The 20,526-nt window shown below is 45.6% G+C and overlaps 1 long non-coding RNA gene across 1 annotated transcript; it reads right to left on the reverse strand.

Moving 5' to 3' along the window:
• Positions 1-18,933: 18,933 nt before the first annotated feature.
• Positions 18,934-19,542, reverse strand: LOC124698400. Its single transcript, XR_007000955.1, has 3 exons — positions 19,415-19,542; positions 19,217-19,320; positions 18,934-18,999 (listed from the first exon to the last, which is right to left on the reverse strand). It is a non-coding gene; the product is annotated as an uncharacterized LOC124698400 (long non-coding RNA).
• Positions 19,543-20,526: the final 984 nt, after the last annotated feature.

Consider the following 20,526-nt stretch of genomic DNA (forward strand, 5'->3'; position numbering starts at 1 on the left):
CTTCACCCTTACCTGGTGAATTATCCTATCTGCTCGACTGTCATGGTTCTAGGGTTTGTGTTCTATTTATATGATCCCTACTTCTACTCTGGCCATGACACACAAGGCCTGGTTATTTTGTGACTCATCCCTTGCATTGCCTTGCTGTTGCTTGATCAGCAACAGCCCTCATATGCTGAAACTTGAGCCCCTGCAGCTGCTCAGTTTTGGTCTGCCTGTTCCTATCTTGTGCTGTCCAGGGATTTGGACAAGCACAAGTGTGCAGTGACAGTGTTCACTGTCCAAACTGAATTTCTGTGTTGTTTTGCTAACTGTCCAAACTGAATTTCTAACACATACATTCTGGCTAGCACTTTGTTATTTGTTTTGCAGGTTTGAAGTGAATTATGGCCAGAAGATCATCCTCAAGTCATTTAGTCTAGGTTTTAGTTTAGAACCAACTTGTAATTTTCCCTTTTTATTTCTGTTTATTATTTCTCAATTCTTGTATCAAGAATATTGTAAAGACTTTGTAATTTGTGTTGTGTATCAATAAAGCTCAAGTTTTGTTTATGAGCTTTTGGTTTTATGTAATGTTTATATTCTTGATTAAATATTGTATTTAACATTCAATTTGAAATTCAAAGTCATTTGAATTCATAATCTATTTTTGAATTGTGAATTCATATTTATATTGTGTAATGCTTATTGTTCAATGTATTAACACTTGTCAAATGAAATCATTCCCCAATTTAACAAGATACAAAAGAGATCATGTCGAAATTTCCCTAACTCACATTGCCTAACCCTAAGTGCAAAGTGAGAGAGAACCTCAATCCCTCTTAGGTTTAGTTGCAATAAGGCGCGAAAATTTCCCCCGTTTTGCGATGAAATGCACATCCCATTTCTAAATCTACTCTGGGTTATTACAGCGAGCCAATGGTCTCATACTAGCCGAAGTCAAACCTCGCCTGGAAGAACCGTTGCGGCGTGCAATCGGAGCTTGAGTTGAGGAGTTAGATTCTGTTATGTGGAGTTTAAGAACTACCCCTAACATGTCAACTGGATTTACACCATTCTTCCTAGTATACGGATCCGAAACTGTGCTCCCCTCCGACATCATCCATGATTCCCCGCGAGTCTCCGCCTACAATGAAGAAACTGCTGACGATGCTCGACAACTATCTGTGGACATGATCGAAGAAGCTCAGAACCTAGCTGACCAACGTTTCACATTTACCAGCAGAAACTCCGATGCTACCATAGTCGTCGAGTTCGGAACCGCTCGTTTAAGGAAGGTGACTTGGTCCTCCGCCTTTGGTAGGTGAAAGAAAATAAGCTGCAATCTCCATGGGAAGGAGCTTTCGTCATCAGCAAAGTGTTGCACAACGGATGTTATTACCTAGTTCATTTCCGAGAGTTAAAGGATAGACCTGCCGATTGGTACCGCAAACGCAAACGGGAGGATCCGGATGACATATACGATGAAATAGATCGTCCCTGGAATATGGCGCAACTACGTCCTTTCCACACTTAGAAAATTTTACATTACATACTTTGTAATAGTTATTATACATGATCAATGAAATAAAGCATATGGTTCACTCTTTGAGTCTTTTACCTCCTTTAGTTGTTAATTTTTTGACCGTGTATATTTTTCGACTAAAACCGCAGAGCTGGATGTTTCCGCTAGGTGTGTATAAAAGTTGTGATTTCCAAAAGCGTCCTATAGGACGTAAGATTAAGTTTCTGGTGGACAAGTTCTTTCGTTGCGAACTTGTGGATTCAAGGTAATGACTTCCGACACCTTGGCTGGGGGCTTGTTCCGCGGTTATTGACGGATTGCCATTAGGCTTCGTCGCCGTCGCCGAGCTTTTCTGGCTAAAGGTCTTCCAGCTCATTTAAGGTCAAACAAGTAAAACAGAAAACCTAGAAACTAGCACTTGCTTTCCAAGAAAGAAACATGCATTCATAAATTAAAACGGATCGCATGATAAGTTTTTTCCGCCCACATGCACATGTTTCGCCCTAGATACTTCAAATACTTAGTTTTATTACAAACCCATAAAGGGGCCAAAATGATGCGTTGATAAGGGGGGATCCCAGCAGATCCACCTAGATTGATGCCCGATCTTTCATAGCGAGAACACGGGGTAGTAAATCCTCCCAACAACGCGATGAACGCAGCCTGGAAAAGAGGGAACGAATCCAACAAGCAATGGATTTACGCCTCAAACCTTAAGCTAGATAATCCTGGATGAACACAAGAACCTTCGCAGCGGATAATATAGATAAACGGCAGCGCCGTACCCCCGGAGGGATGATACAGGTGAACACACGCAACTAGGTATAACCTAACTTTAGTCTAAACTTGAACTACCTAAATCCTAGCCGTGCCTCCACCTTATATGAGAGGATGGATGGCCGGGTAGCCCTTGCTGGGCTGGGGCGCTCCACTTGGTGGGTTGACCTGGTTTGGCTTGGATAGGCCCAAAACAAAACACAACACTAATTTAACCCTAATTGGCCCACCACATGACCTGGCTACATTATTTCCTAACATAGAATGAATGACACAACCTTAGACTTAAATATTACATGGCGTAGGTCGTCCTAGCGTGTCACTCCTGAATCCTCGATGGCGTATCGCCTAGCTTGGTGGATTCCTGAAATTGGCCTCCACATAGGCCTCCATGCCCATATCATCCCCCCCTTCAAAAAGCGTTGTCCCCAACGCGTGAGGGTCTTCTGGAAAAGGTGACGTGATATGAACATGACACGTCCTGGCTGTCCTCAAGTCTTGCTTGCCTTTCACACCACATCCTCCCTCGCGGCTTGCTTGACTTGATACATCACTTGGCGCCTCCTTTCTTCTCCACATGAGCTTGGACTTCGGCGCCAAGACCTTCTTCTTGCAAGGTTTTGATGGACCCCTGTGTCGCTGAACATGACCTTGCACAAGATGTGTAATGCCTGGGCCACATAAATGTCTCACACGTCCATCCTTTCCTCGATGCATCCGCGGTGTTATGGAAAACTGGACTGCAGTACTCCTAGCACGGTAGTGCCGCTGCCCACTGTCTCCACTAACGCGCTCACCTCCCACTCCTCCCACGCGCATCTGCGCCATATGTACTGAAACACCATCAACAAAAACATCATCAGTCTGATACTAGCATCAACACAAACTGGAACTGTAGCACATGCTGCAACCTCCACATCAACAACAAGTGTAGCTTCATCCGGCTTGTCACCAACAAGAACTGGCTTGTCATCTACAGGCATGGCTGAAATCCCACCAACATCAATGCTCGGAACATCATGCACCTCTAGCTGCACTTTAGGCTTGTGCAACTTCTCCTTACGCACCACTAACTCCACATTGGACTTGATATGATCATCACCCATAGGCTTCAAAGTCCACTGTTTGCCACCATGCATAAAAGAATATGTATTTGCTCTCCCAACATGTGTCACATTGCGATCATACTGCCAAGGACGCCCAAGTAGCAATCCACACACCTCCAATTGCAACACATCACACTCTATCTCATCAACTGTAAATGGCACACGCACCTTGTGAGTAATCTTCAGCATACCACAGCTATTCAACCACTCAAGACGTTTAGGTTCAGGAAGACGCCATGTAGACAACCCCAATGCTGCCACCATCGCCTTGCTAATGCCATTAGTACAACTACCACCATCAATCATCAACTTGCAAGCCTTGCCCTTTATAATGCACTGAGTCTCAAACAAACTCCACCACTGAACCTTGTCAATGGCCTTGCAAGAATCATCTTGTACCTTCTTGAGTTGCATATTCAGCCCGCTCAATGGTACATCCTCCTCAACAGTCACAGTAGTGATCTTGGTATCAGAGCCAGGTTTCCTCTCCTCTGAAGATATCACCTCGTCCTCAGTGACTGTTGGTAGTGGAACAACCTCCTGAATAGGAACTATGCACTTGCCCACTTCCTCTATTGCATGTACACCTCTGGACGGCCGCTCACTCTCCTCCATATACGGTAACACGAAACCATTACGAAGAAAAGTTTTGTAGTCCTCCCAAGTATAAGAAAATTCACCTCTGTCAACCGCATCATGCCAGCAGTGGTCTAATGCCTCGTCCACACACCGTTGAGCAAGATAAAATGCATAAGATCCATTGAACTTCCGATTGTATATGCGACATCGCGCAAATCCCAACTTCATGTTCCTCTCCCAATCTTCATACTCCTCAACTGTCGCAAGACGGTGTAGATACCAACGAAGACTGGATGGCGGACGCTCTTCTCCCTTCAAGATGTCCAGATAGTCATTGAAAACCTTACTAGATTTCTTCGGAAGAGTACACCTCATGCCCAGAACATCGCCCGGAAATGCAGCAACACCATCAGCATCAATAGCCGACAGCGTCGGAGATGAAACAGTAGCAGCAGCAGTCTGCCCGGCCCAGCGCCCGGTTGGACCGGCCTCGGGACCGGTTGAACCGGCCCAGGGTCCGGTTGGACCGGCCTGTGCGCCGGTATGACCGGCCCAGGGCTTGGTCTGATCGGCCTGGCAACCGTCCGCGCGGCTGGGCGGCGCAGTATAGGGGCCGGTTGGCACCAGCCTATGGTCCGGTTTGGACCGGCCCGGCCGGTCCAGGGCCCGGCCAACCGGCCTGTGGACCGGATCGCGTCACAAATTTTCCTCTTCTTCCCGATTCCAGCCTCGATTTTTGCGATTTTGACCTCCGGAACAGCCATGGATGACCTGCAAACTGCACCACAATAGCTCCAAACTTCCTCCAACTCTACCTTCTTCGACCGAGAGCCAAACTCCTCCGATCTAGAGCCAATCCTCTCCGATGCAAACATAAGGGGGGCGGGTATGAGAGCAGATCCACCTAGATTGATGCCCGATCTTTCACAGAGAGAACACGGGGTAGTAAATCCTCCCAACAACGCGATGAACGCAGCCTGGAGAAGAGGGAACGAATCCAGCAAGCAACGGATCGATGAACGATACGCCTCAAACCTTGAGCTAGATAATCCTTGAAGAACACAAGAACCTTCGCATCGGATAATATAGATAAATGGCAGCACCGTACCTCCGGAGGGATGATACACGTGAACACACGCAACTAGGTATAACCTAACTTTAGTCTAAACTTGAACTGCCTAAACCCTAGCCGTGCCTCCACCATATATGAGAGGATGGATGGCCGGCCATCCCTTGCTGGGCTGGGGCGCCCCACTTGGTGGGCTGACCTGGTTTGGTTTGGAAAGGTCCAAAACCAAACACAACACTAATTAAACCCTAATTGGCCCACCACATGACCTGGCTACATTATTTCCTAACATAGAATGAATGACACAACCTTAGACTTAATTATTACATGGCGTAGGTCGTCCTAGCGTGTCACTCCTGAATCCTCGATGGCGTATCGCCTAGCTTGGTGGAGTCCTGAAATTGGCCTCCACATAGGCCTCTAGGCCCATATCATACGATGATCACGGGATGAACACAACGGAAAATCACGGATGATGAAGTGGATGATAACTTGTATGACGCAACGAGATCTCTTGATTGGTCCCTGTCGCCAATGCAACAGCTCTCAACCCTGCAAGATATTCGCAACTCCACACACTTGCGCACGTAGCCGTCGACCACAAAGCGGTAAGTTGCAACCTTCTAATTCCCAATGGAACAGCAGATCACACAAGACTTTCAGATCTACACCAAATCAAGCAATATGGTGTAGGGATTCAATAGTTTTGCAAAGCAAACAACTAAGAACTAGGGTTTATCTTAAACGTGGTCTAAAGCAACTTTGGGGGCGTCCTGGGCACTTATATAGGCGTCCTGGATGACCTCAGGTCGAAAAAGTACGAAAATAACTGACCCAGAATAGATCTGTGCGAGACAGACTCGGACACGGCCGGTCTGGGGGCCGGTCGACCGGGCCTGGGACCGGGCTGGCCGGTTCAAACCGGGCCAGGGACCGGGTGCTAACCGGGGGCGGGCAGTGTCGCACAGTAATGCTCTCGGTTGGCATCAACGTGACGTCTGGTTGGCGCCGGGTGGGATCCGGCGTGCCGCCCGGTCGGATCGGGCCAGGGATCGGGCGCCGGTTTGACCGGGTGCTGGGCCGGCCTGGACTTTGGCTTCTCCTCTCGCGCATGCCTCCCGCTCCTCCCTCGCGCGTCCATGGGGTATCTTCATGTCCAGCTCCATGTCTAGCTTCACGTCCATCTTCACGTCCAGCTGCTCCTCTCCTCCTCGTGCGATGCTTGTCTCCTCTTCATACCCGATGATACATAAGTAACATGACTTAAGCAGTATAAAGTTCTCATCAATCAAAGTATCGTTTGGAAACAAGTTCAGCTGTTGTTTAAGTAGCTTCACACGAGCCCTTGTAATAGGTCCAATCCGAACTTCATTGGACTTGAGCTTCACAGCAGCTTCATCTTCATTTGGTAATGACGGAGGTAGTAGTGTGGTAGGGATGTCCTCATCATCTCCCCCCTTCAAAAGGCGTCGACCTCGATGCTCCAAGGTCTTCTCCGTCATATGGTGTCAAATCAGCAACATTGAAAGAATTACTGACACCAAACTCATCAAGTGGAAGATCTATCGAGTATGCATTATCATTGATCTTGGCAAGCACTTTGTAAGGACCAGCACCACGAGGAAGCAACTTGGACTTCCGCAGCTTCGGGAACCTATCCTTGCAAAAATGTACCCAGACCATATCACCAGGCTTGAACAACATCTCATTGCGCTTCTTGTTCATCCTTGCAACATTTCTCTTGCCTTTATTCTGTAACATCCCAAAAATTTCAAAACAAAGAAAATGAATTTTCCTATTTCCAAAATTTGGAACCAACACAAACTTTTCTTAAATTAAGTTTGATACATAGTAATCATACTTATATGTTGAGATTTTGCCATGATTGTTTAGTTAGTATTTGAAAATGGCCTAAAACCCTAAACCTTGCTCTTTGAAGTACAAATGAAATCAAACCAAATAAAAATAAAAGAAAAGAGAAAACCTATGTAAGCCTAAAACCCTAATTTGCAAGTCTTGACCTTTGCCCTAGCCACTTTTCCAAATGGTTGTGAACCATGGTTAAACCCCACTAAACCCTAGCCATGGTCATTTGGATCCAAGTGAGACTTTTAAGAAAAAGAGAAATGCTACTAGCTTCACATATGAGGCTATGGGTATTTTAGTAAAACCTTACCCTAGGCCCTTCTACCTTGTTTAGAGAATTGGAAAACCTTAATAAACCTTACCTAGTACTTAATAAATCAAATCCAAGGTGAAACAAAAGAAAATAAAAATGCCATAGAGGCATATGAGAGTAAATAGCAAATTTGTGAATTTGAGGATCTTGACCCTAAGACTTGTGGTGAATGGTTGGATCACTCCTCTATACCATTTCAACACTCAACAACATCAATTGGGTCAAGAAAAATCAAATCAAAAATCAAAGAAATGAAAATTGCATGTGGCATGTGATAATGGTCACTTTTGACCTTTTTAATATCTTACCCACTTTGAGCCCTTTTATTAAGAAATTTTCAAACCAAAACCTGCCAACTCTTTGCACCTCATTCAATAACTCATCAAGATGAACATTTTTCGTGTTGACCACTTTGACTAAAGCTTTGACCATTGCTCTATTTAGTCAAGCCAAGATGCCACATTGAAACAAATTCTAGATTCCCTCCACTATTTGAATTTTCACAAAACCTCTCCAAATTTCAAACCAATGCCACACATTGTTGCCCAATATCATTTAGAACACAACCATGCAGCCATTTGTCAAAAATTAAACACAAGGGAAGTCCTTACTTTAGAAATGGGAGGTACACATAAAAGAGAATAAAGATACAATTCACTTTTCCCTCACTTTTTTGTTTTTCCCCTCTCTCTCCCTTGTACTCCTTGATAGTACATCATGTACTCTTAAATCACATCAAAGAAGTTACACCACCTTTGCTATGATCACCATGCTCATGCATGCCACTCTTTTGCATGTACCACATACACCTTTTGGAATCAATCCAATGTGCACCACCTAGCCTTCTCCAACCATGCCAACCTGGTCATACACCCTCCTCTCACCCCTCTCAAGCTTGCAGCACCTTGGTTGCAAAAAATTTAGGAACACAAGATCATGCCAAGCCCATGCCATTGAATGGGACATCACCATGCCAAACCCTGCCATTCTACCCCTCTGGACACTCTCACCTTGTCCCTTAGTCTTGCCTCATCATACTGATCACCACCATGCAGGATTTGGCTCAAGGACAGCTCTGCACCATCCCCATGCGACTCCATGCCGACCCTATGATCACCACCATGCCCAACCATACCCTGGTCCTCTCCTCTCCACATCACCTTGTCACATAGCTCTAACTTTTCATGCTGAACACACTAGCCATGGTCTCTGGACAAAAGGATGCCTCCACAGCCCTAACCCATCGTGATCACCACGCCCAGGCCGCGCTAGAGCGTGCACTGGCACGTTACTGGACGCGCCAGTACACTGCCTCGCCCGATCGCTGTCGTCCTCCCCTCGCCTCCTCCGTTTGCACCCGCACACGCCTACTCACCTGCTCCCTCCTAGACATCCTCACTGGCACGCGGAAGCACTGGCAATGTCGCCATGGTCAACCTCTGCCGCCACGGTACTGCGAGGACTCCAACGTCGCCAGCACACCTCAGACCACCTTTCGCCGTGTCGTCAAGCTCACTAGTACCGCCATGATGTCGCCAACCTCCTGCACACCTTACCTTGCCCCTTCGCGCCCTAGAAACGCCGCGCCACCGTCGACCTCGCCAGCACCCCTCGGCCTCACCTCAACTATATAAATAGAGCCCATCCCCGAGCTATTCGAGCACACCATCGGCCTCCCCTCATTCTCCTCGATCTCCTCGACCTCCTGCTACACCACATTAGCCACCACGTCGCCGCAATTTGGCCGGAGCCCGCCGCTGCAGCAGCTCGACGAAGCCGACGATCCCGAGCACCCCTGGAGCCGCCGCAACCCTCCTTCGACTCGCCTTCGTCGACCACGTCGATTGCCCGCCTCGCCGACCTTGCTGGACGCCGATGAGCCTCCTATCGCAACCCCCTGGCCGCCGGTAGGGTTAGGTCTCCGGCGAGCCCCGTTGAGGAAGGGGACGACCCTCCGCCCTCGATCTTCCTTTTAATCCGACGGCCCTCATCGCGTACCGCTCCGGGCTGGGGAAACACTGGCTGATAGTGGACCCCGCCGTCAGTCCCCTCTCGTCCAGCGTGGCAGCTCACTGGGCTGGCCCGTTTAGCCCCTCCTGGCCCATTTTCCGTTTCCCGCCTAGCCCGTTTAATTCAAACTCAAATTATTCAATTTAGCTGAATTCAAACACTAAGGCATTGCTAGAATTTAAATATTTTCAAATATACCAATCCAAATTTAGTGATTCAAAATGTTGTAGAAATCTTATAAAATTCTCTAACTAATCCCACTGGTTTCAATTAAAAATTCATTCTAGATCCTCTGCAATAAAAATGAGAAATCAGTAACTTTTCAAACTTCAAATAAATATCTAAAATCAACCATAAACTATTTTGAAGTGATTCCAACTCTCATAAATCACATTTGATGTTGTCTAATTGATTATGTAATAAAATACTATAGTTGCTTCATATGATCATGGGCTAGAATCAAAAAATGGCTATGTAGTCAATACTAGCCCATTTCAATTATTTTCAAATTTGGGAATTTAAATCTATGAGGTGTAGCACCTCATTTAAATCATCTTCTCAAGTGTTATGAAGTGATGTGATGACCCTTGATGCATGGTCTCATGTTTGCTCACTTGAGGATATTAAATCAAATAGGATTTATATTGTATGAGGTATGGAACCTCATTTAAATCATGTTTCTCAAAGGGTAAGTGTGAAGTGTTGACCTTGGTCAACAGGTGATCATACCTTGTTATTTGAGGAGATTAAATCTTAACAAGATTCAATGAGAAGAAATTATTTCTCCAAAGAACAAAAGAGAAAACCGTAATTCAATAAGAGGAGTTGTTTTCTAAACACTAAGGAAGAAACCCTAGTCAAATGTTGAGTAATGTAGATGATGATGACTAGATCATCTTGAGTGAGCCATTAAGGCTATTTAGGTTGTTTAAGTATTGATTTGGTGTTTGTATCCTCGTATTCGTTTATAGACGCTAGTACCGGAGACTATCAAGGGGAGGAGGTATTCTACCAAAAAGAAGAAGAAGAGAACTTTGATCACTACCCCAATCAAGGCAAGCTATTACCAATGCAAGCTAGGCTAATGCAAGTTATATTGTTGCAAGCTAATATTATTGCAAAGTGCAAAGCTCTACAAGAGCAAGGCACCATTACATTTTACTTTATGATCCTATCCCAACTTTTTTACTTTACAAGCTTTATTGGATTTTATTTATCAAAGTTACTTTTGATTCATGATTCACTTGGGTTTAGTTATGGAGTAGTACAAGAGCATCCCACTTAGCCTAGAAAGCTATAAGCTATTTAGCACCCCTCATAACTAGTTGCTAGTGCTAAACATTAAAAGTGACTACTATAGTTGGGAACTTGTGAAATGAAATGACTTTGAAAACCTTGGAATGATGAGTCATTCTATTGAGATATTTTGAAGGTGAATATGACTTATGAATGACTTGGTGAATTTTACAAAACTGATGGTTGGGTTCGGATGCGATACCATTCCAATTCTTAAGTACCCCCACAATACCTGAATCTGGGTAAGGCTTAGCTGGAAACTTATGTATTTTAGTATGGGTTCCCTCTTAACAAGCGTCCTAGGGGTTATGCCGAGGCTGCCTCCTTTGAAAGTGAAATGACGTGAAATGAGGTGAATGTCCTACCCAAGCCCTGTGCAGTTCCCGGGTTGGCGGTTTGCTCTCACCGGGAGGCCAAGCTCATGGGGAGAGGTGCCTATACTAGGATATGTAAATGAAAGGTTAGGATTGGTAGTTCGCGTACTGTGTACGATAAATCAGGGCCAGCTACCCCTGACGAACTATTGCAATTGTTGTGGCACAAGTGTACAACCTCTGCAGAGTTTAACCTATTCGAATAGCCGCGTCCGCGGTCATGGACAGTTGGAAAGGCCATACTGTTCCGTCATCAGAACTTTTCTAAAAATATGAATGGTGACTTGTGACTTGAAGAGAAATGTGACTTTGACTTTGAATCACAACTGAATTGTGGGAATGACACTAATGTTCCCACTTGTGTTAAGTTAGGAAAATGAAGAGTTTTGATTACTAAAGTGCTTATGAAATAAAACTGGCTTTATGCAAATGAAACTAGAGCTTAGCACCCCCTTACTATAGTTGATAGTACTTACATTAGTATTAGTTTGCGAGTACTTTAAAGTACTCATGGCCGTGTCTCTGGCTATTCAAATGCCAGACTATGAAGAAGAGCCCCAGTACCAGGATGAAAGACAGCAGGACGTCTACGACAACTAGGACCACTCCTGACGTCAACAGTTGCCTGTGGAACAGTTGGACCAAGACTGCTACTACTTCGCTTCCGCTATGTGTTTTTATTTGGATCCCTAGATCCCCTATGTTGTATTAAGACTGGATCATGTGATCCGTTGTTGTAAGACGATTATGGTATGTAATAAATGATGTGTTGTGATATCAATCTATTATGTCTCGCAAAAACAATATTCCCGGGATTGCGATGAATGGCATAATAGGCATCTGGACTAAAATCCGGGTGTTGACATCTTCTCTATCAGCTCTTTAGTCTTCACATGTATCTTTCGTAAAAAATCTTCCCTCTTTGATGCCTCCATATTGACTCTCTCATGTATTGGCAAAGGCAACAAGTCAAGTGGAATAATGGGTTTAAAACCATACACCACCTCAAAGGGAAATAGCTCTGTGGTAGAATGTACCGCCCTGTTGTATGCAAACTCCACATGCGGCAAACACTCTTCCCACTCCTTCAGGTTCTTCTTGATCATGGATGTCAACAGTTGTGACAATGTTCGATTCACCACCTCAGTTTGACCATCAGTTTGGGGATGACAAATAGTACTGAAAAGTAGCTTTGTCCCCAGCTTTGCCCAAAGAAGTAGCTCATGAACTTCACATCACGATCAGAAACAATAGTCTTCGGGACTCCATGTAGTCGTACATCTCCCTGAAAAATAGGTTAGCAATATGCGACACATCGTCGCTCTTGTGGCAGGCAATAAAGTGTGACATCTTAGAAAATCTATCCACTACCACAAATATAGAATCATGGCCTCTTTTAGTACGCGGCAAACCCAACAAAAAATCCATACTTATATCCTCCCATGGTGTAGTAGGTGCCGGTAAAGGAGTATACAAACCGTGAAGCTTCAGCTTGGACTTGGACTTGTTGCAAGTAATGCACCGCTTCACATACCTGTCCACATCCCGTCTCATCTTTGGCCAATAAAAGTGATCAACGAGCATGAGTAGCATCTTTGTAACAACCCAACTTTTTGTGCATTGGTTTAATCTTTGAAATGCAAAATTTTGGGCCAACAAAAACTTTTCTGTTTCTCAAAAATTGCATGCATATAGTTCCTCATACTCATGCATTGTAGAGATTGTGTGTAAATTGCTTGTGAATGTTGTGTTGTGTGTGGATCCTTAAAACCCTAAACCTACCTATTAATTTTGAGAATCCCTTTTCTTATTAGGGAGCAATTAAAATTCCCATATAACCCTTGAGCATGTGATTATGCTCACATAAGATCTTCTAAGATCTAGTTCTTTTCCAATTTTTCTCCTCGATCCATATCTATTTCTTCTTCTATCCATTTTCAAATCTGAAAAACTCTCCAAACAAGAGGACCCTTGACCCATCACTTGGTTGACCAAGTATGTCTTAGATTACCTCTATGTGGCTAATTAAATCAAATTCGAAATTTAAAAAAAAATGGGGATTGGCCATGCCGGCCATAACCAATTTCCCTCTCCTATGATCAACTCTTTCACTCCATCTCCTCACCCTCTCTCACACACGACCAGGGGCACCTCAGCACTCTCCAGCACCCCTCCCGAAGCCCAGCTCGAGCACCCTACCTCCTTATCATGCACACTCACATAGGGACCCGTGCATGGAGAGATTTTTGGAGATCTCCATCTCTCCTTCCTCTTGGCCTGATCTGCTTGTCCTGAGGGACGTTGCCCTGCACTCTCTCCCTTCCTGACCCCGCCCGCACGTCTCCCTCGACCTCCCTCTCTCTGACCCGCCGTGGCGACCCCCTATGGCCGGCAGGCACGTCTGCCTCGACCCGGCCACGTCGCCCACCCCACCTCCCTCCTCTGGTAGCCCTTGACGCGCCAAACGCACGCACACGACCCGACATCGCCTCGGAGACGCGCCTCGGTCCACGCCCGAGCCCACCGACGCTGCATGGCGTTGCCAACCGCCCCGTCTTTTCGTCGAGCACCTGGCAGGCCGCTCGCCCCGTCGCTTCCTTCCTCCCTGTCTCGCTGCGAGACGTGCACAAACCGCCAAGCCGCGGCACCGCCTCGCAGACTCGCCCCCAGCACCGCCCCTCTCGGCCAACCGCCTGCTGCCGCCGTTTCTCCGTCGGTGCACGGACCTGGTGCACGGTGCACCGGCCGGCTCTCGTTAAATAGCGCCCAGACCCCTCCCCTCTCTCATTTCCTCGCCACAGCACTCCCAGAGCACCACCACATCACCTCCTTGAGCGGAGAGGAGCTCTGCTCCTCCCCGTCGACGAATTCGCCGTGCTCCCACGGCGTTGCGGTGAAGGTTGCCGTCGCAGACGCCGCCGTTTCCTTCCCTCCCCTTAACCATTGAACGCGCCTCCCTTTTCTTGATCTAATGCGCATTCCCCTTTCTTCCAGGGACCTCTGTAGCCGACGCCGCCGTGTGCTACTGTTCCGCCACCGCCGCTCGTCGCCGGGAACGCCGCCGCTGTTTCGACTCCGCCGACCACCGCTCGGAAGCCCCTGATCCTCCGCATCCAGCCAGCATCGCCTCGCCTTCATCTGCGGACCAGGGTGAGCACCCTCAGCCTCGCCAATTCCCGCCAGTAGCTAGGGTAGCCGCGGAGCTGCTGCTCGCGTCGCGAGCTGGACGACGTGCATGCGCCGTCGGATGAAGATCCGACGCATGCATGCGTCCAGGCCGCCGGGCCGCGCGCCAACGTGGCCGCCAGCAACTCCCTCCGTTCAAACCGCCGCTCCCGCGCTGCGCCGCCGCTCCTGGGCCGAATCTGGCCGAGCCCAGCGAGCCCCGGCCCGAATTCTTTCTCCCTTTTCTTCCTTTTTAACCAGCCAGAAAATACCTGCTCAGGAATTAAATCACCAAAAATTCATCGTTTGACCAAATGAAGTGATTCAAGTTTCTGAATGCTTAAATATGTTTTCTCTACCACTAGAAGTTGCATGCACAGGGTTTAGTAGTACAGAAATGTGTCAACAAATTAAACCCTAAAAAGTTGCAGTTTAGGCATTTTATTTCGTGAGATTGTTGTGCTAGCTCTTTTTGAACGAGGTCAATTCTGTAGTGATGTCAATATGTGTACCTTTCATTTGGCACTGGTCTCACCTGCAAAAGCTTCCTAGATTGTGTATGATAAATAAATCAAAAACTGACCAGAGAGCTCTTCTCTGATTTTTAATTCAAAAACTACACTTGCTCTTGAAGCAAATCCAAATGCTACCAGTAGATATAGTGGTAGGGTATTTCCTGATCAAAGGAAATGATTTTTAGGGTTATGTACTAAGCCTGATGATTTTATAACTAAAACAGGACACCTTATCAGTATTTTATTTTTGTAAATTCTTTCACAAATCAGAAAAATACAAATCTAGTGGGATTAGTTCACAAATGTTCCTACCTTTCCAGTGGTGTGTTTGGTTTTTGTAGGAGATGCTCTGATTAGCACTGTTTTAAGTTTTGGAACACTCTGGTTTCTGTCTTGAATGAATTGTTTAGGTCAGTAGAAATTTTATGTGCATATGATTCTGGTGCAGGTGTGTTATGCATGTCAATAGCTTTCTGTAGGTATGCTGCATGCATTTTTGTGACTTCCAGAAAGATTTCGGTCATTTAATTGGTTCATAAGTCAATTCTGGAATTGCAAAAATCATATCTTTTGTTTTAAAAATCAAAAAAGGGTGAAACCACTTTCAGTAGTTTGCATTTGTCAACCTCTACATACTGTGATTTTATCAAATTTTTGTGTGCATTATTCTGGAGATAGTTTGTTGATTGGTATGGTGTGTTTCTTTTATTTTTGCGACGATAGATTCGAACGCCGCCGGAGACGAAGGAGGAGGTGACTTTGGGGGACTTGAAGAAGACGACCAGGGACACTTTGCTGAGCAAGGCAAGCCACCTCTTGATGCATCTCTGATCCTATATATCTTATGCTTGCATTATTTCAGATTTTATAAAGTGCATGTCTTCTTATTTTCATTTCGGTGGTTAGTGCCACCCGGAGATTTATTAATCCACCATTAGGGTGCAGCCCTCGTTGATACCCACTGAACACCTCTCTATTAGTGATATGGTGCTTATCACCTTGTCATCCTTGTCGCCATTTTTCGAAGAAGAAATTGGACTATAGGTTGGGAGCCCTGGAAAGATGGATGCGAAAAGGGTTTTTCTGAAAAGAAGTTTTTCGAAAACCTTGGAATGGGGTAGCCCTGCCCAAGTGTGAGTTTATGAAAGAAAAAGATGTTATTGGAAAGAAGTTTTGCTGGAGGCAAGTGAAGAAATTTTGTTTTCGAAAATCTTTGGTGACTAAGTACCTGAACCGGACCTAGCCAGTACAACCACATTACCCTTTAGTGGGACGGGGCGTAGCGTAGTAGTTTGCCTCGCCTTAGTTTGGGTCCTGCAAATGTAAGGGGTAGTCCGAGCATGGACACCTATCGACCGTGGCCTTCCCGACGTACTGGGAACGCCTTTCCATTGCGTATCGATGGCAGGGGTACAACCTATGAGCTCCCATTGAATAATGCCTCGTAGTTGGTCGCGGCATTCCGGAGGGTCGAGCTGGTCGGGGAATTTGCTACTCCGGGTAAACGACCCCTCGGACTCGGTGTTGGGAGGTACAACTCTAGGCGGCATGTCTTGGGCTAAGGCGAGCAGGGCGAAAAACTACGATCGAGTATTTGTCGTGGCATATGTTATTATGCAGGGATGATGCCCACACGATAAATATTCGGATCTTGTGGGGAAAGTGTACAACCTCTGCAGAGTGTAAAACTATTCGAATAGCCGTGTCCGCGGTTACGGACGTGGGAATGGAAGCTGCTTGGCATTAAAGAGTTTTTGGTTTCTAAAAGTGTTTTCTCAAATATTGTTTTGGGAAAGTGACGCCAGTGGGTCTGGTGGAAAGGTACCTGCGAGGTACGGTGGAAAGTTGGAAAGGAAATGGCCATATGAGATGGCTGAAATTAAATTGGGTCACCCTTACCTATTAGTCTACAAATGAAATGGTTTACCAAAAAGTTTTCAACAAAGTTATGGAAATGTCTTATTCTCGAGAGGAACCACCTCTCGCTCCTTGTCGCCCTAGATAGTGCCTTTCCCTTGCTACTGCCATATTGCATATCCTTTATTTCTCTCTAAGGTGGTTTGCGAGTACATTCTAAAGTACTCATCGGCATTGTTGTCCTGGTTATCTACTTGACCAGACTTTGAAGAAGAGTACTTCGAAGAAGAGGAGTACGACGCCGAAGACGCGAACTAGGACGCTCTCCCGATCAGCCGCCCGTAGGGTAAAGGCCCGACTTGGGTTCCACCGCTTTTGGAGTCAAGTTGTTTCCGCCGTTGTTTGGTGAACTACGGCCTTGATGGCCTATGATGTAAGACTTCGTATTACTTAAATTCGGTACTGTAATGGATGATGTAATCTGGTATCAGTTCGGTTATGTATTCACGATGGAATGATCTTGGGATCGTGAAATTGAATGCATAACTGGAGTTCTGGACTGGTAAGTCCGGGGCCCCACAATCTTCTCACACCCAAAGTGACCCATCAAACCTCCAGCATGTGATTCCTGCAATAAGAGAAAACACACAGACGATTGTAGAACACATAGTTTATTAGCTCTAAACAAGAACCCATCATGTATGTGATACTTCTCCCATGCTTTACCAATAGCACACAAGCGATATGGTTCAGCAAAATCATGATCAGTGGCATACAAATCACACAGTACTTCTAATCCAGGAATTTTAACATCAAGTTGAGTTAATAGCATATTCTTCCTAGATAAAGCATCAGCAACAATATTATCTTTTCTCTTCTTATGCTTAATAATCACCACTACTAATAAAAGACCCAGAGGGTCTGATCCAAGTGATCTTGGCCGTCAAACCAACATATCGAACGCACCACAGCCTCTCCATGTTTGACGGAGCGGACAACACCCACCCAGGCTCGATTCTTCCTTTCCCCTCGCTAGATAATCAAGCCAGACAACACCCACGATCAAAAAACGGTTGAAGGAGACAGAGAGGCGAACACCCGCTCGCCGATCGCCGCCGCAGCACTCCCGCTCGCCGATTGCCATCACCGCCGCGGGACTTCCCGGTGCCGCCGCAACACTCCCGCTCGCCGATCGCCGTCGCCGCCGCAGGACTTCCCGACGCTGCTCGCTGACATCTGACAAGAGCTCCCCTGAACGCGGGGATAGGCTCCCGCTAGCATCCGCACCCGCTCCCGCCTCCCGGCGCAACCTCCATGGCAGGCTGCACTGCACGACCCTGAATGCGTGGACATGATCCAGCCGGCACCCGCGCCCGCCCTGAACGTCCCGTCAATGCCGAGACAGGCTCCGGCCGCACGCTGCACTTTCTTCAGGTTCGACTGCTTCCTGTGACCTGCTGCAATGAAATAATTGGACTGAAGTCATTTTCATTTTGAAACCTGTCACACATTTTGAACCACCAAAACATTTACTCCTGGGACAGAACTTGGTTGCATAAGGAATAAAACATGCTTGCATGCTTTGGGACAGAACTTGGTTGCATAATAACCTTAATAGGAAAACAATTGAGAGAAATCAGACACTAAATGAAAGACACCAGTTCGATACACCTGGTGGATGTAATGGTGATGGTCAATTCATTTGCATGGTAGATGTTTAATAAACTGAACAGAATTATACAATCCATTTATCATTTCCATGTATCAGCCCTCAGAATTAATTAAGAAGGCCATGTTACTTGTTTCGAACTAATCAACACAGGCCTAGAAATATGATTATAATAAAAATTCTACAACCTCATCTGGAAAATGTGTTTGCTTCTACAAGGTGAAGCAGTTAACTTTTGATTGTAGTGTAAAGATGCTATTCGCATATCATAAGAATATGGACAACCATGAATAACAGTACAACTGATATTATAACAAGATCTCCAGTTACTTCAATTGGAAGACAGCTATTTACTCTAATGGTGAAGCGCAATTGACTGGTATGTGGTAACCACAGTCCACAACTCAGTTAAGTGCTGCACTAAAATAATTGCAACAAGTGGAAGCTGGCAATATATCCTGGTCAGCAAAGAAATGTGACATTTGCACAAGCACGATGTAATACGAGGAGGCTTATAAAAAATATAATGCAACAGTAGGAGATGAAGAGCATTAGTGAGCATAGCTTAGTGGAAGCAACAAATAAGTAAGGGAAACTTGGTCATTTGACTTTTTAGAAACATTCTCGTGACTAGCTTTGGTGATAAGCGAAAAGGCCAGCAGAAAGGCATCAATACCACAATAGCATATGGATCTTTACCAGTATCTTACAAGAAATAAGGATTTCAATTGTGTGTTAAACGGTAAAAAGGCATGCTATAACTTTGATATTTATTTGCTTAAACTGCAAATTCTTCAAAGATCGACAAACGTGTGCATCCTGGGAAAAGATACCTTGTTCTTGAGCACTGTGCCATCTGGGATTTCCAGCTTGACACCAGGTTTTCCTGTGATAGCCACCTTGCTCTGTAAAAAAAGCGTCATCACTCCATATTTATATACACTCTGATATATCTCTTCATAAATAGTCGTAACTCAGAACAACAATCATATGAAAAGTGAAGCTACATATTATCCAGGTAATGCAAAATAGCAGGTCACAGATTGAAAATGTTTTCTGGGGACTGCAACTGTAATAAAGATTCTAGCAAGTAGACAACTTGGTCATAAATAATACCTTCAGCACGATGCCAGAACCGAACCAAACATCACCGGAAACCTTCAAGCTGTTGAGCTCAACAATGCTAGGAATCGACTTGAAGCGACCAAGGAACTCCCAACCTGCCATTAGAAAGAACATCAGCCTATTTGCATTTCCAGCTCGAAAATTAATGTAACATTTTTTCTTGTGGGGAATGAAATGTTAGCGCTTGACCTTTTGAACTCAGGGCCCAGCTCAATTGAGGGATTTGATGGATCTGTTCTTGCTGAATTGTGTGTAACAAAGCTACCAACCAATGTATACAGATCAGACTACAAGGCGAACATAATTTCTGTTACAAATAGGAGCGTTAATCTAAAGATATTCACCACATCATAAAAAACAGTAGCTGCAAATCTGATGTTGCCTTCACCTGTAGGAACCGGGACCTTGGAAGATTGATACCAATTGCATAGTCAAAGAACTGATCCAACAAAATCTCTCAATTAGTATCATTCATAAAATTACTTTGCAAAGTTATGAGACAACAATGGAGAAATATAAGGAAACGTGAACTCTTCCTTCATATGAGATCAGCGTGCCACCTTTCACATCAGCCAAAGTTTACAGGGTAAGCTGAAGGAAGAGGCTGTTAAACTTTACCAACCAACAAAATTTTCAAGGAAGTGTCATTTCTAGGATTTCAACATTCTAGATAAGCTGTTTGCGCAACTCCATCTTCCATAACTAACCACAGCATGTGCAATTCTTTACCCAATCATCATTTCATCTAAATGGACACATGGTGATTCAGGTGATAATACTTGCCTATTGCAAATAAAAATCAGAGGCATTAATTATTTCATCTACATGATTTGTCCAAAGAATTGAGATACCAGTCTAATTCTCTCAGACAAAATACTGCCGCCTCATCTATAAAATTTGTTTGCTTCACATGGATGTGTATTTCTACAAGGTGAAGCAGTCAACTTTTGATTGTAGTGTACCAAAGAGGGGTCGCACATAGATGGAGAGAGCCAAAAGAGACGGATCACGTGCCTCAATAAGGGAGCGGCGCAGGGTAGACGACACCGTGGTTGAAAAACTCCGAGGGGATTGAAGCCACAGAGGAGTGTCCGTTGTCAAAGAGCCCGGCCAGCGGGATGCCGGCGTGGTCAGCGACGTTGACGAACTAGCCCTGATGGAGGAGGGAGCTCATTGGAGGCGGGGGGACGTCGTGGGTGGCGGAGAGGAGGCCGATGCAGAACCACAGAACGCCGGTGGCGATGCACCCGGCCGCGGATTCGGTGGAGAAGAGGTCCGCCCCTCCACCTCCGCTGGCGCCT

This window comes from Lolium rigidum, chromosome 3, assembly GCF_022539505.1.
Source record: "Lolium rigidum isolate FL_2022 chromosome 3, APGP_CSIRO_Lrig_0.1, whole genome shotgun sequence".
Classification (NCBI taxonomy): Eukaryota; Viridiplantae; Streptophyta; class Magnoliopsida; order Poales; family Poaceae; genus Lolium; species Lolium rigidum.